Source organism: Phalacrocorax carbo, chromosome 2 (genome assembly GCF_963921805.1).
Source record: "Phalacrocorax carbo chromosome 2, bPhaCar2.1, whole genome shotgun sequence".
Taxonomy (NCBI): Eukaryota; Metazoa; Chordata; class Aves; order Suliformes; family Phalacrocoracidae; genus Phalacrocorax; species Phalacrocorax carbo.
Window position 1 is genome coordinate 93643411 of NC_087514.1, and position 14451 is coordinate 93657861.

The 14451-nt window shown below is 42.1% G+C and overlaps 1 long non-coding RNA gene across 1 annotated transcript in view; it reads right to left on the bottom strand.

Annotated features, from left to right (window-relative positions):
• Positions 1-2513: 2513 nt before the first annotated feature.
• The window catches only part of LOC135311990 (uncharacterized), a 55215-nt gene continuing 43277 nt past the window's right edge, over positions 2514-14451 (bottom strand). Inside the window, exon 6 of the long non-coding RNA XR_010371582.1 lies at positions 2514-3339. This is a non-coding gene — a long non-coding RNA (uncharacterized LOC135311990). The remainder of the gene's footprint in view (positions 3340-14451) is intronic.

Here is a 14451-nt window from a genome sequence, read left to right on the forward strand (position 1 = left end):
TCTTCTGGGGTCATCTGGACTAATAAATGAAGTAAGATCTTTCCTTGACATCTATTACCCTCCCACCCCCACCCCCCACCCCCCCAAAAAAAGAGACATCCAATTATTTTAGACTAGCATGATGTAATATTGATACAGCATGTTGCACTGGATCACCTAATGTTTCAAGACTCATGCTCATCTCTTCCTTTGCTGCTCCAGTCCCCTCAGAAGTAAAGGCACCAAAAAGCTTGGGTGCAAGATCTTCCACTAAGTAGAACGTATCGACATAGTCTTAAAGCTGATATCTGACAAAATGTCAGAGCTCAAGAACTTCACTAATTTACTGTAGTTCAAAATTAAATAGTACTTACACCACATAGCAGCAGAAAAATGTGGTCCAAAAGAAGCTGGGGAAGAACAGTATCTACTGTATGCTCCATGTTGTAATTTTCATTAAGATCATGAGGATTCATTAGTGGTTTTACTGTAAGTTTAGACATTCTAGAAAAAAAATTTAAAACATTAGGGCCTAAAGAGAGAAAAGAAATTTCTGATTTGGTGTGCCTATTTAGAGATGGTAAAAACCCCTGCTTACACATGCTCTTTCCTCATCTTTCTGACACCACTGGACTTTGGCTCATGTGCTTTTTAAATCTTGCCTGAAGAAAACACTTTCCTAATTGGGCCCTAAATAGTGCAGAAGGCAAAACTGAGGGCTAAAACACAACAACAGGATCATCAGCATTTTGCAGTTAAGGAAACAAGAGAAAAGGAGAGGAGAGCAGCAAGGCTGAAGGTGCTCTGGAGCCCTGAAGCCCTCTTGGTGTCACCTTGGACCTCCGCTGCAGTGTGGCCCCTGCAAATACAACTAGGAACAGTATTTTTAGATCATGGGAATAGAAGAGCTTTTCTTCACCCCAAGTATTGAGTCTAGTCAGCTTATTTGTCCTTCTTAACTTAGTCATAAATGCTGGAGTGGAAGATGACATCTGACTTGCTTCCACAGTAATCAATTGTGATTTCATAAAAGTGTCATTATGTTATTGGGTCACACTGAAGAAAATTGAAATAAATAATAGTTAACAATTACACATATACCAACTATAACCATGCTATGTGCTTGTAAAACCCTTCATTCAAGGAATTACACCACATCTGATTAAATATGATGGAAGACACATGGAAAGCATATGTAATGCATTTTATCGGTGACAAGTGTTTCTACTCACTAAGTAGTTCAAGACACTCTGAAACGTTAATTCAGAATAAAACACCAAACTAGGATCAAGATCCACCTCTAATTGTCCCTAGCAACAGAAGTTTCTTCTGAAACTTTTAATGAGTCTCTTCTAACCAGCATTGCCTGTGAAATGATTTTCTCTAGTCTAAGAAACTCCAGTATTTCAGTAACTTTCCTTAGTTTCTGTCAGTGCCATAGGCTCTTCACTTGGTTAGCAGAGACCAAGCCTGAATGCTTTAATACAGATCAAGAACTCATATGTGATCTTCTAAACTTCAGGACGTCTTGTGGGGGTGGGTGCACTTTGCCTTTGACAATTCTCTTCTGCAATCAAAATTTTCATCCTAATAACAGATTTCCACTTCTAACATTTCAGAAGCACGGGTAGTCAGAAATCACCCTTCAGTTCAATTCCTCTAGATACAGGCAACATTTCTCTCAGTGTCTTTACAACCCACAAAACCATGAAGTATGCTTTTAGCTTTGCTAGGACCAAACACCCCAGGAAATGGCATGTTCAGGACGCCACGAATACAGCTCTCTTCAGCTGCCTGCAGAGCAAAGTTTAGCACATTATGGCCCTTTCTTGCCCACACACAGTAGTTCATTAACCTCTAGGCTGTCCAGATGAAAATCCTTGTGAGACCAATCCAGGCTGCAGACTGGACCATGTAAAAGAAGAGTGCCTTGGGTTTCTAAAAAATACAAAACAATAAAAAAGGAAACAAAAAAAGCCAAACCTCCCCCCCCAACCCCGGTGGTTTCACCTTTCTGGTTGCACAACATGGTCCCACAAGCAACTTCTCTGACTCCTGTTTGGAAGAGGAGGGCAGCATAAACAAACCACACGGTAATTTAGTTGGTCCTATATTCCAGTTTCATTTTAGTCAGTAGCATATCTCACATTTACTTTATCAGATCTTAAGTTTATACATGTTTGCTTCTATTTGTCACTTCAAAAGCTCAGTTTGTCATAACTGGTTCCTACCCTGAGTTTCCCCTTAAGCACTTCAAATACTCTCTGTCTAGACACTGCTTCTATGTATTAGGTCAAAATTATTTTCTTAGTTGTGCTGAGCTCTGGGTAATAACTCCCTCCTGCGTGGTAAATGCTACAAAGACCTTCCGCTTCAAAAACTGAAAGGAGGATAAAAGCAGTATTTTCCTCACATAGAAGTAGCCCTCCCCTCCCTTTGCAGACCCAAGGAAAAGTGTTTAAGAATGAGTTTTCATTGAAACTCTTCCCACTTTCATTTGCCTTTGTTTTAATTTTGAGATGTGTTACAAAAAGGAGCAGAAAAACACGTTTCTGTATTTGGTTGGTTGTTTTGAAATCCATCAAAAGCTTTTTCTCCTCAATTTCATCTCCAAAATGTTTTCCAGAAAAAGAACATAAAAAGTAATAGAAAGCAATACCATCTTCTCTTCTCTCCAGCAGGAATTAAAAAAAAGAAAACAAATTATGGTCTCTCTGCACACATATACACACTGACTCTTTTATCTTCTCTGTTAGAAATCTAGGATGTTTAAGAGCATTTTACTACCCAATACATTTCCCTTCACGATTTTATTCACGTTCGCAGAAAATTAAGTGTATTTTCAGTCGGCACTCCATAAGAGCATAAGCAGAACACTTATCATATCAGATGTTGTTTCTGTTCATAGGAGTCAGATACGGCATTCCCAGGCACAGTGCAACCTTGCTCTGTAAGCAGTTCCATAAAGAAAGAGAGATTCAACTTTGCCCATTACTTCTTTCTTCAATAAAAATAACTGAAATGTTGACATTCCAAGGGTTGATCCGTGTGCAGCCAAGACTAGTGGGCGACCTCTGCCTTCAGCAGCAAGGAGGTAACTCCACCCTCGCCCAGCGTGACAGTCGCCGACATCAGAAAGGAGCCTGGAACACCTTCAAAGTCAGGCTCAGCCTTTACTTCACGGAAGCAAATCCAAAGGAACACCATATATCCCTGGAACTGCATTAGCAACCCGTGTTGGATGATGGGATTTAGTCCATGTACCTCAATAAAACTATTCTCAAGTTGAAGCGGGGTTACTGTGGATAACCGAGGTATTTGCGTACACCAGGAGCGCAGCACAGAACCAACCTGGGCATGCTGAAAAATAATGAATGCCTCTGTGAGGAGGAGAGGAAAAGGAAATTCTTCACACATATATGAACCAGATTTTTATAATTTGAAAAGGGTTCTTTTAAGGACACTCCACAAGGGCAGGTTTGGGAGTTTTTTTGATAGCTGCTATGTCACTTCCTTCTTATCTAGCAAAAGATGAATTGATGCTTTTTGACAAACTCACACTCACAACTCAGATAATTCCTAGCCAGCCATCACATACCATACAATTTAAAAGAGCATAAAAATAAAATAATGTGGAAAGTTTGGAGTTTTTAAGAACAGCCTTTTACAACTTCAGCTCAAACTTGCTGCCACCAAAGACAGTTGGTGCTCTAGGGCTTGCAACAGTGGCAGATTTATCTTTCAGCTCTGGTCACTTGATCCAAAAAGAGCTTAGTTTCAGGTCAGTTCTTCTGAAAGTCTATGTCTAATGGTAGAGGACACTACCACTACACCATCATGTATAGACCATTTGCAGTTATAAGCTTAAGCTATTCTTTAATAGAAAATACTGGACGATATGTGCACTGGGCTTGCAGATGTATATGTTTGGGAATCAGAAAACGGAAGAAAGGCAAGAAATATCTCTTTGTACTGCTGGATATCGGCCTACTGCTTTTGGGGAGTTGTGCAAACTGCAGAACTGCAAACCTGGCCTTGGTGAACTTATTAATGCGAGGGAGCATTAGAGCTTACAGTGTCGGAAAGAGAAGACTCCTACAACACAAGACACAGAAGGTTAACACAAGCCAATGAAAAGGCATTTTTGGTCCCTGAACATTCACCTACACTTTTGTTGCAAACAAAAAGGGGGCAGTTTAGTTGTAGGATACAAGAGCAGACCATAGAAATGCCTTCTCTGAAAACTTTACTAATAGCAAAGCATTGATTCTGATACATTCAGCATGTCCTTTTGAGACCTATTATCCATATGCATGGAGTTCTTATTGCTGCTTTAAAACCAAAGGGTCTCTGTGAAGGCCCTGGATACCTTAAGTAACGGAGGCTGACTAAGAGCTACTGATGTAGAAGGGCCCACAGAAACAATCTTCTCACGTTCAAGCTGATGTTCCTGGGTACTCTGTAACTTCCATCGCTGCTGAATGTGATCAGTCCTAATGCTATAAGGAAAGCTGGAGACATTTACAAGCAGAAACAATTGATCTGATTTGGAATGGGTTCAGCGTCCCCTCCCAACAAGATGGTGAGATAAAGAATGGCTAATACCTTGTTGGTAGCCTGGCCCACGTCTGCAGTTGTGCAGATCACACAACGGCAGGCATTAGTATTCCAGTCGGCCACTCCCTGATCTTAGCTCTGCTTGTCTCCTGGCATGCTTTAGAAGGTGACATCCAGAAAGCCCAAATGGCACAGGGGAGAATTGGGCAGTTTGGGGCACATGAAAAACCCCTGGCAGGATGGAGCAGGGAAGGGAGAAAAGGAGCAGCGAGAGACACACGTGCTCCCCCCTCGCTGTGAGAGCAGACAGGAGGCTGCTGTACAGCAAAGGGCCCCACTCACAGCCCCTGCCAGGCAGCTGCAGGACAAGCATTCTGAAAAGGAGGATGGTAAGACACACAGAAAGTTTGTAGTCGCAAGAAGTACTGCAATGCAAAAATCCTCCCAAGTGCTGTGAAATACAGGAGCAACAAAGTGTGTAACCTTGTAGTTCAAATGCAAAACCAAGTTATGCCAGTTCTTAGTAGGTGACCTCTTAGATGTATGTACGCATACATAACAAGATGAGGCAGTTGTGTGCAAAGGAAGAGCCAGCACCAGTGATCAGATATAAAATGACAAGCCTTTTCAAAATAATGCATTTGTTTCAGATAAGGTTTAGATTAACAGGCTTTTCGGGTAAGCCATTGCAGTCCTCTAATCTCACAAAGGCCACAGAGCTGTAGAGCTGGAAACCAAGGGTTAAATCTGAATATGGATTTAGATCTGTTCTGACAAAAACGTCCAGAAAACTCCTCCAAGGTGGCAACAGCCACCGTGCAAGGACATCCAGGGCTGTGTCAAGGCTCCTTTCAGGTCAGACCCCAGCTCCAAGAGGAGGTGGACCATCATCTTAGAGTTTCAGATCCTACCTAGAACCACCATCTGCACCTGGGGATTGACACCTGGAAAAAAACATGCATATATGCCACAGGGGAGAAGCACGATGTGCAACTTGAATTTCCAGGGGAAAAGAAAATAGCAGGAGGCAAGAAAAATAAGAGATTCCATATAAAATAGGGAGGAGGTGGTTGCAATAAATGTATCAGTCCATGATCAGCACTTTCCAGTTTGGAGGTAATACAAGTGCAGTCATGAGCAAGATTCAAGGAGTGACAGAAAAAGTCAGAGAGGTTAATTACTGAGAAGAAAGTCACCAGATGTGAAGCACCAGCTCACGAAATCATGTGAGTTTTGCCACTGATTTCAGTGCAGCCAAGACCTTGCTGCAGCTTTCTTTAGGGCAAGCTTGCTATGGTAATTTCCTTGAGATGCAAAGGAAAGCATGGAATTTCCTCTTTCCTTCCCTTGAGACATTTTCAAGTTTACTGAACAAGGCACAATGAGGACTTTGCATATGCCAGGGTACATCACAGCCTTTGTGTAACTTCCCCTGCATCTGATGGAACAGTAATCACGCCAGGGTTAACTTTGGCTTGGTAACCTCAGTGGGTGTCTCTCTCATGTTGGCAGTCCCTCACAGAGTTTGTTCTGGCTGCACTGTATTACCTGGAAATCTCACATCTCTGTTAAAGATTGATTTCCAAACATCTCTCATGTCGAATTCATTATGCTTCACCACAGTCCAGGATAGAAGACGAAGGCAGCATATTTCATTAGAATGACTAAATAGTACAGAATATGACACAGGCATTAATGTAATAGAGGCTGCTGTCCCAAACCCATGCCAAATTTATGTTTACGTGATGTGGAAACCCTCACAACAGAACCCAATAGATGCTACAAAAATAACTGCTCATTTCAAGCCTCAACTCCAGGCATCGAGAATATGCAGCTCTCTTTCTGTGACAGCAAACTGAAGGAATCTCGAAGAAAAGGAAGCAGCACCCATCAGTATAGTCCCACTGCCCTTCTGAAACCCTCTTTGGTGCTGTGCCTCTTCACCCAGAGCAGGTATCCCATTTCTCTTCTGAGCTGCATGCTTACTCTCTTTCAAGAAAGTCAGCCACTATTTTTTGTCTTCATAACTCTGACCCAAAATGGTTGCCTTTCAAGACAACCTGCAAAGTCCACAAGAAGCCTTCACTCTGTTTCTGGGCTCAGTTCCACTTTGGTCCTCCATGGTCTAAAATAGTCTTTCAGCCCTCCCCAGACAATGTAATCTCTTTAATAAACCTGCATCAGAAAAACATTTCTTGCATAGCTGCCCTGGAGCTTTCCTGCACTGAGGCAGAAAAGGAAAGAAAAACGTCCACGTTTCACTTGAGATACTAGTTTGGAGCCTCTGAAAGAGCAGTAGCGCCTGCACCAGCATTTGTCTTTGTTGGACTAGCTTTTCCTCTTTGCAGGTTTTACATTGCTGCAGGGTTCTTTCCCTTCCCCTCCTCCTCTGGCTTGCAGCCAGCTCGCCAGGATAATTTCACTATTATCACCCCTTGGGTGAAGAGCTGCAACATGTCTCTCCAGCAAGTTCCACAGAGAAAGCCAAAAGAAACATGCATTGCACGGTCTTGCAACCAGCAGCCTTTGGCATATGCCCTCTGTCATGAGCCTCTGATTAGGCAGTCAAGATTATATCCTCCTCAAATCCTTTGCTTTGGGCTTGCTGAGGTGATTCCTGTCTTATGGACTCCCCCATGAGAGCCAGATACCAGCCTGTTGACATCCTCATGAATCATTTATAAACACATTCAAATCAATACAGTTAACATTCAGGTGGCGTGAAGTTGTATAAAGTTTATAGACCATTCAGATTGATGAAACAAAATCGAGAAACAGATTCCTGAGCACTAAACTCTAGAGAAACCTTGATTTTATTGTCTGTTCCTCCCTTGGGTTCTTCTCTGCTTTCTCCTCTGTTGTGCGTGGTTTCAAAACTCTTTCTTATTTCGTGGAAATATTCTCACCCTTGACTCCTGCCCTCCAGACTCATGAGTTTCTCTGTTTCATAGAGCCAGCATGGGCCAGGGGAGGCAGGTTCTTCCTCCGGCAGTCGAGAGACCACTGTATTTTCAGTAGCAACTCAGCCCAAAGCAAACCCACAGGGTAGGGCTGGCAGTGACAGCTTTCGTAGTCACAGCACTGTACAGCCACACCCTTTTTGAGCTGTCCTCTCCATAGTGAATGATCTGCATGGGGGAAAAGTGGGGTCTTGCAGCCCCCAATTTTTCTTGTTTCCCCTCTTTTAACATCTTTAACTTCTGAGGACTCTCCCTCCAGCTCCAGATTCAAGCCCCAAATCCCACGCTTTCTTCACAGGAAAACCAACAACAATTCCTTGCTCCTGAATAGCTTGCAAGAGCCTGAACATCGCTTTTCCAACACAGATCGATCAATATTTCCACAGGGGAGGAAAATAATGTTCTGTATTAATACTTCAACTAATACTCAAAGACACCAAGCAACAAATAGCATCCAAATTTTTTCTAGGCAGGAATGAAATCTAAAAGGAATCTCTTATTCTGCCACGCACAGCTTCCTAACCCAGGCACACCAAAGGCACAGAACTAGAAAGAGTTCCCATGGCTACTTCCATAAAATCATAATATGATTTTCCTACCATAATATGAATTGTTATCTCATTCACAAAACACAGGATTAACTGTACCCTGTATCTTCTCAGAAGACCTGCGAATTGCTTGTTTACACTATAGCAAGGGAGAGTAAGTGCTGTGTTTGGGACTGTTGCCTTGGTTGAACCTTTAAATGTGCTGATTTTTTACTTCTTTACTTAATTTGTTTGTTTGTTCAAAACACTAACCTATGAGGAAAGGAGTTTGCTGGCTACCATTATACTACTCAGCGTGTGTCTACAGAGCATCTTACAATGGTGGTAAATATAATGCTAGAGTAGCAGCAGCAATCCTGTAATTGTAAGAGTCACAAGGGACAACTATAATAAAAACTGGCAGCACAGACCCTTGGATTAGCTAGGCTGAATTTCTTCAGCTTATAAGGGCTTTGGAAAACACTCCCGAAAGCATTTTGAGACGTACTTGGTTTGCATTGCCCAGAAGTCAACTACATCACTGCTAACAGCTGCTGGAAAACCCACGTGATGCACAGTCAATTTTTTTTAACCTGATCACTTCAAACCTCCTCTGTGAGTTTTTGATGCTTGCTGTACCGCTCATCTGGAGTTCATATAAGTTTCAAAGAATCCCAAACCTTACTTGAGGCTTGCAGGTGAACAGAAGACATCATGACCACGCTGCTGGGAAACAGTTGTCAACTTAAGAAAAATATCTTCTGTTCTTAAATATTTTTGTCTGCCTGCTGTTTTCAGTTGACATCAGTAACTCAGTGTCAAGTAATCAGTCTAGAAGGTTCATCAGGATGCAGCACCCACACCATAATTCTTAAGGGGAAAAAAAGAGAAATTAGAAAAGACCATCTCCAGTGAGCCTTACTGCTGTGCAGTCAATAGCAGGGATTCAAAGTGCCTGCTACTTACCTGGAGGCTAAGATAATTGAATCGTGTGATCTTCCTGGCATCTGCCAGCTTGATGAAATAATAACCAAGAGCTGCTCCTGCACCATTCCATGATCTCATGGGTTTAGCTGCCACACAAGCTTTTGTTTTGACTCATGTGGAAGAGGGTTAGTGCCAGTCCTCTGCACCAACCGCAAAGCAAAGGGAGAACAACAAGGTCTGAATGCATCACTCATTGAAGACTGTCAGGGCTGCCTTTCACTGGAGATTGTAGTGCTCAGAGTTCAGAAGTTTTATTGCTATCATGTCAACATGGGAAGCCTTTGGTCTGTGAAATCATTCCTCCTCCCAGCATTTCCCCTCCTGGATTTATGTCCTTCAGCCAAGCCAATCCACCGAATATTTCACAATGCTGCAATTATCACTGTCTCTTAGCATCAAAGTGAGCATTGAGTGAGTAAGACTGTGTAGGTAACCATAGGAATGGCTCAGGAGAGGCAGGAGAGCCAAATTTGGTGAGCAGCGCTGAGTGACGTTGCCTCCTAGAGGGGTTCAGCTGCCTTCCCAGCCTGTAGTAAACACATCTTCCCCTGTGGCAGAAAGGAGGAGTCATCAGTAAGTGTTACCTACTCCTGCTGCTATTTGTGAGCCTAATGCAAACTTGGAGGTAGCTTCATAATTTACACAGAGAACTTAATTAACTTCTAGTGGATCCAATTACAGGAGGGAGGGCTGGGCACAAAAGCAGAGGAAAGCACCACAGCTTCAATTTTTAAAGGTAATTAGGTGATATTTCCAAGGCATTAAGAGGCCTAAATGTCATTTTCAAAAGTAACTTAGGTCTGTAGAGCAAAATCTCAATGATGTGCAAGGGGATTTTAGTTGAGTCACAGCCTGAGGTGCACTTCAGCTGTCCACATCACATAGGCTGTGCAAAAAGTGGAAGGACACCCCGTAACCTGTAAAATCTGCACCTGGGTCCCACTCATTGCCAGCACTTTTAAACTTAGAAATCTACATTTTATTTATTTTCTAAGGGATCACCCCTTTACTCTTCCACAGTAGAGGGAGCAAACCTCTGATTAAGCGATAAACCTGCTAGAGGGTGCAGGCAGTACTTCAGAAAAATACACTGTTGCTAATTATCTGATGATCTACCAGATCCAACTTGTTTCGAAAGACAAAGTCAGAGTGGTCTTTTCAAATAGTGAGCCAACTAGTAATAAACCAAAGATTTACTTTGGAGCCACAGCTGTTTGGAAAGTAAATGTGATTTATCTTTATATATCCTTTAAATATCCCTGTTGTCTCTAAAGACCCCTTGGAGAGCATTCCTTTATGTGTGCAGATCAAAGAAAAAAGGGGTGCATGAGAAATAACACAGTCACTCAGGATATCAGATTATTCAACAGAACTTGAAGTCCTCAGTAATGTCAGGGGAGCTCTGCAACATAAAGAAAGCATGACTCTCTTAAGAAAATGGTTGTAGGCAAAAAAAACCCCCACTCCTAGGAACATCAAAATATGGCCAAAGCATGTGATTTGTAGTAAAAGAATCTCAAACCTGTTTTGAGAAAGCATCTCACTGAAAAGCTCAGACTGCAGAAATTTTTGAATTCTGAATGAATTAAAAGAAAAAGAGGAATTTGCTACCTCTGTGGAGGTATTTGGTCCTGATTTTAAGAGGTACTGCTTTCCTAAGAGTCACAGTTTCATGGCTCTTCTACTGTGGGTCATGCATAATCAGCAAGAAGTAAAATGAAATGATGCCCTCAAGTTTCCCAATAACGCTATGAAATGTTGGAGAATTGCCCGCAGTTTGCCAGCAGAAGCCTGAATCCCCTGAAGGTCTTTTGTATGAAACCCCTGCTAAAACGGAGCATAGGAATGGACACTTTACAAAAGGCCAGGCCTTGCAAGATGCAGGATGTGGCTGAAGAGGAACACCCCCAATCAAGGGCGTGTATGGGGTGGAGCTGTATGTGGGGAAACATGCAATGTGGGACTGCAGTGAAGTACGAGAACCGGGTAATAGGATATGGCTATGGTTTCGTATAAAGGCCCAGGTCCTTTTCGAAGCATCAAGGCCATTTGAGGCAATGACGCAGACCCTGGTAATGGCAGTAACATGAGGAAGAGGTACCATATGCCTTGGAAAGGAGTAATTTTATTAGGAAACAGACAGCAAAAGCCAAACAATACCCAATAAAATCTGAAACTGCCAGAATATAATTTATTTCCCTGGGAGAGGAACTTTTCACGGAAGTGTAGCAGGTTCCATCTATTTTCCCAGCCCCACAACAGCTACTTTCCATTCGGCACATGGGCCAGACCAAAATAATCAGTCACGTAACTCTGCTCTGGTCCTGAACAAATCCTGGCAAAATTAATCTGGGTGCGGACTTTCCCATATAGGCCCTCCACATGCAGTTGGCTTCATTTGAAGACCCCATGCATTTCTAGAGGTCAGATAAGACTGACTCACAACTTAGATCTAACTCCAGGTATGTCAGTAACTTGGATCAAACATATTTTCTCTTAACGATAGACTTCTGGCTATAGGCTGAAGGACACCAGTGACTGTGTGGACCAGTGCAAGCAAGGGAATGTCAGATACATGGTGGGAGTTGTTGTGAGCAACCGGCTGCTGGGCAAGAAGGGATGGAGATAACCTAAGATGCCTCTGCCCATGTGGAGGTTATTTCTGCAGCTGGCAAAAAGGTGCTGGCGGAAGCTTCAGAACCACAAAGATGCCAGATTCCTTCTTTGCAGAGGGCATCAGTCTATCACCACCGTCTTGTGAAGAAAAATTACTTAAGCAGCTGCCAAGCACCTGATAAAAGGTCAGTATTGTTATAACAGTCAAGGCTGCATAGGGGACTCCAGTTTTGTAGGCTCAGAAGGCCTACGGTGTAGTTTTTATACGAAGCACTGAATGTTTTGGTGCCTGGAAGGAAAGCAAGTTATACCGAGCCAAGGAAAGTATGTGGGAGTGAGGAGCTTCACTGAAATTTCTAGCTCATTGCCTTTCAGACCCCTCTTTTGTAAACTGTGGATGAAGTTTCACTAATTCACAGAAGTGTTTTGAGAAGAAGCTAAAATTTATGAAACACTTTGAAAGCAGAATGGTCAGAGTATTGTTTTATTGCATTCATTTTCTCACTTCCTGGGAATTGTTGTCACATAACAAGACCTCAAACACTCTTAACAACTGTTTATTTACACTCGCATAGCTGTTTAAAATGGATGCATATACGAATTCATGCTAGTCAAGAAAGATGAAAGGTTGTAGACAGATCATCTTCTAGACCATTAAATGTTCACTATTTCAGGCAAAGATCTTGAGGCATCCATGTTCCTCTATCATTTTAATTCATGGCCCAGACTATGTCTGCTGACAGTATTACAGCATGGGCACACAGGGCAGTAAAATTGTCCCCTCACTGTTCCTGGGAACAGATTGCAGAAGCAGCATGAACCAATGAAACAAACAACAAAGAAAAATATATCTGAGTGACTGCCCACAGAAGATTTCCCTAGGTTCTCTTGTGGGCATTTCCATCAGAGAGAAGAATCTTAGAGCTGGGGTATCTGAGCTGCTTGTCCACCCGCCAGGTTCAACCAGATGCCACACATCATCCATAGGAAGCAAAAATGGGCTTTCTAGGAATATAGACGGTGTCTAAAGGAGCTGTTGGAATGTAACTGAAGCGACCAACAGCTAACAAGAGAAAAAAAGAAATCAATAACGTATTTACAAAATAAAAACCCAGACCAGAGGAAATACATTACAGCCACCTACTACCGTCTGAGAGAAAGGGACAAAACTCACTCATCTGGCTTAAGGGCCACGTAGCTAATGCTTCTTGAATTTTTGCTGCCAGACAACGTACCTAAATAGAAGATTTTTTTTCCTCTCCCACATACATAGCTAATTGAAAATAGTCATGGTGCTATGGGACATCTGTAATTGGCCTTGTGTGGAAGCTCTGTATTCCACTGGTAATTACAATTATTCTCCCATTGCAACCAACTTCAGCTTCACTAAATCAGCCATTTATTTTCTCAGCTGTCAGGGCCCTGGCTAAAAACACAGGAACTATTCAACTTCCATCCTCCTCTTTCACACTGCGGTATACAAGAAACATCTACATATCCTTCAGTTTTCATAAGACATTTTATTCCTTTAACTCGGAGCAGATTTCCTCCATTAACGTACACATTCAGGGTGAAATCGAGCTCCTTTTGCATGGCAGGTTTCAAATGCAAAATAACTCTTTGCTTCTTTTTTTCCCCATAGTTATGTCTCTTCCTTCAAAGCGTCGTTAGACAAAACCCCAAGCTGTAACACGTAACACCACTGAAACTATCCAGATCCCGCATCAACCCATAGTCTTAAGTGCAGGTTGGACCTTCAGCCCATGTAAGAACTAGACACTTTCACATTAATTTCATAGTGACAATAATTGGCATCACTCTGCTTTTGAGGGACTTCCAAACAGTTCCAAATTTGGCATAAGTGGAAGCCCACAAGAGTTCATTGGAAATAGCCTTATTTACTATGCCTCATGGAGAAGAAAAAAGGCCCAGGGTTCTGGAAATCCAGGCACTTCTAGGCAAAGTGGCAGATTTTTAAAATTAGGAACTTCAGAGTGGATGATTTTGGCGAAGACAAATTATATGTGGAGGCCTGTCTAGGAATCTGAATTCCTATTCAGGAAAGAATGACTAAATCAGGGGAATGACAATGCTGCTTGCTCACACCTGGATCTGGGCATGCTTTGGAGCTAAAATAGCCAAAATATATTAAGATATATAACATGTTATATAATGTAAAACCTCACTGAGAAATGAAGTTTAGTGGAAGAGGGAAGTGACCTACAAATTTGGAACAAGTTCATAGAACAGTTTAAGTTAAAAGAACAGGAGAAAAATTAGGATAGCCAAAAGAATTATTCTGACATCCTCAAATAAATTTTTTTCTATTTTGAAAAATTACTAAATGTCATTCTAAAAGGGAATTAAAGGAGGTTTGAACAAATGTAAATGCCTCAACAAAACTTGGAAGCTGCCAAAATATTTTATCCAGTCAAAACAGTTTTGTTTTGTTTATTTTCCCAAGAAAAAGGGAAATGGGGATTAATTGCTTTTATTTGTGCTTTCCACATGTGAAAATAAGCAATTTTCAACATGCGCTAGAGTCACTAGTCAATGTCACATCTTGTGACTTGACGTGACTAACACACATAAGGTTTAGTGGTTTCTGACTGGCTGCTGCTGCAGTGGGAGTGCTTGCTAGTCCCCCGTGTAAACTCCCTGAACTCTCAAAGGAAAATATAACTTCCCTTCCATACAAAAAGCCATCCGCTGCTGCAGCATTTCCCTCTTCAGCCTTATGCTCGCACTACCAGGACTGCTGTAATCTGAACATGTGCCTACAGCGACAAAATATAAGGCTTTAATTAAGCTGGTTTTAAACACTC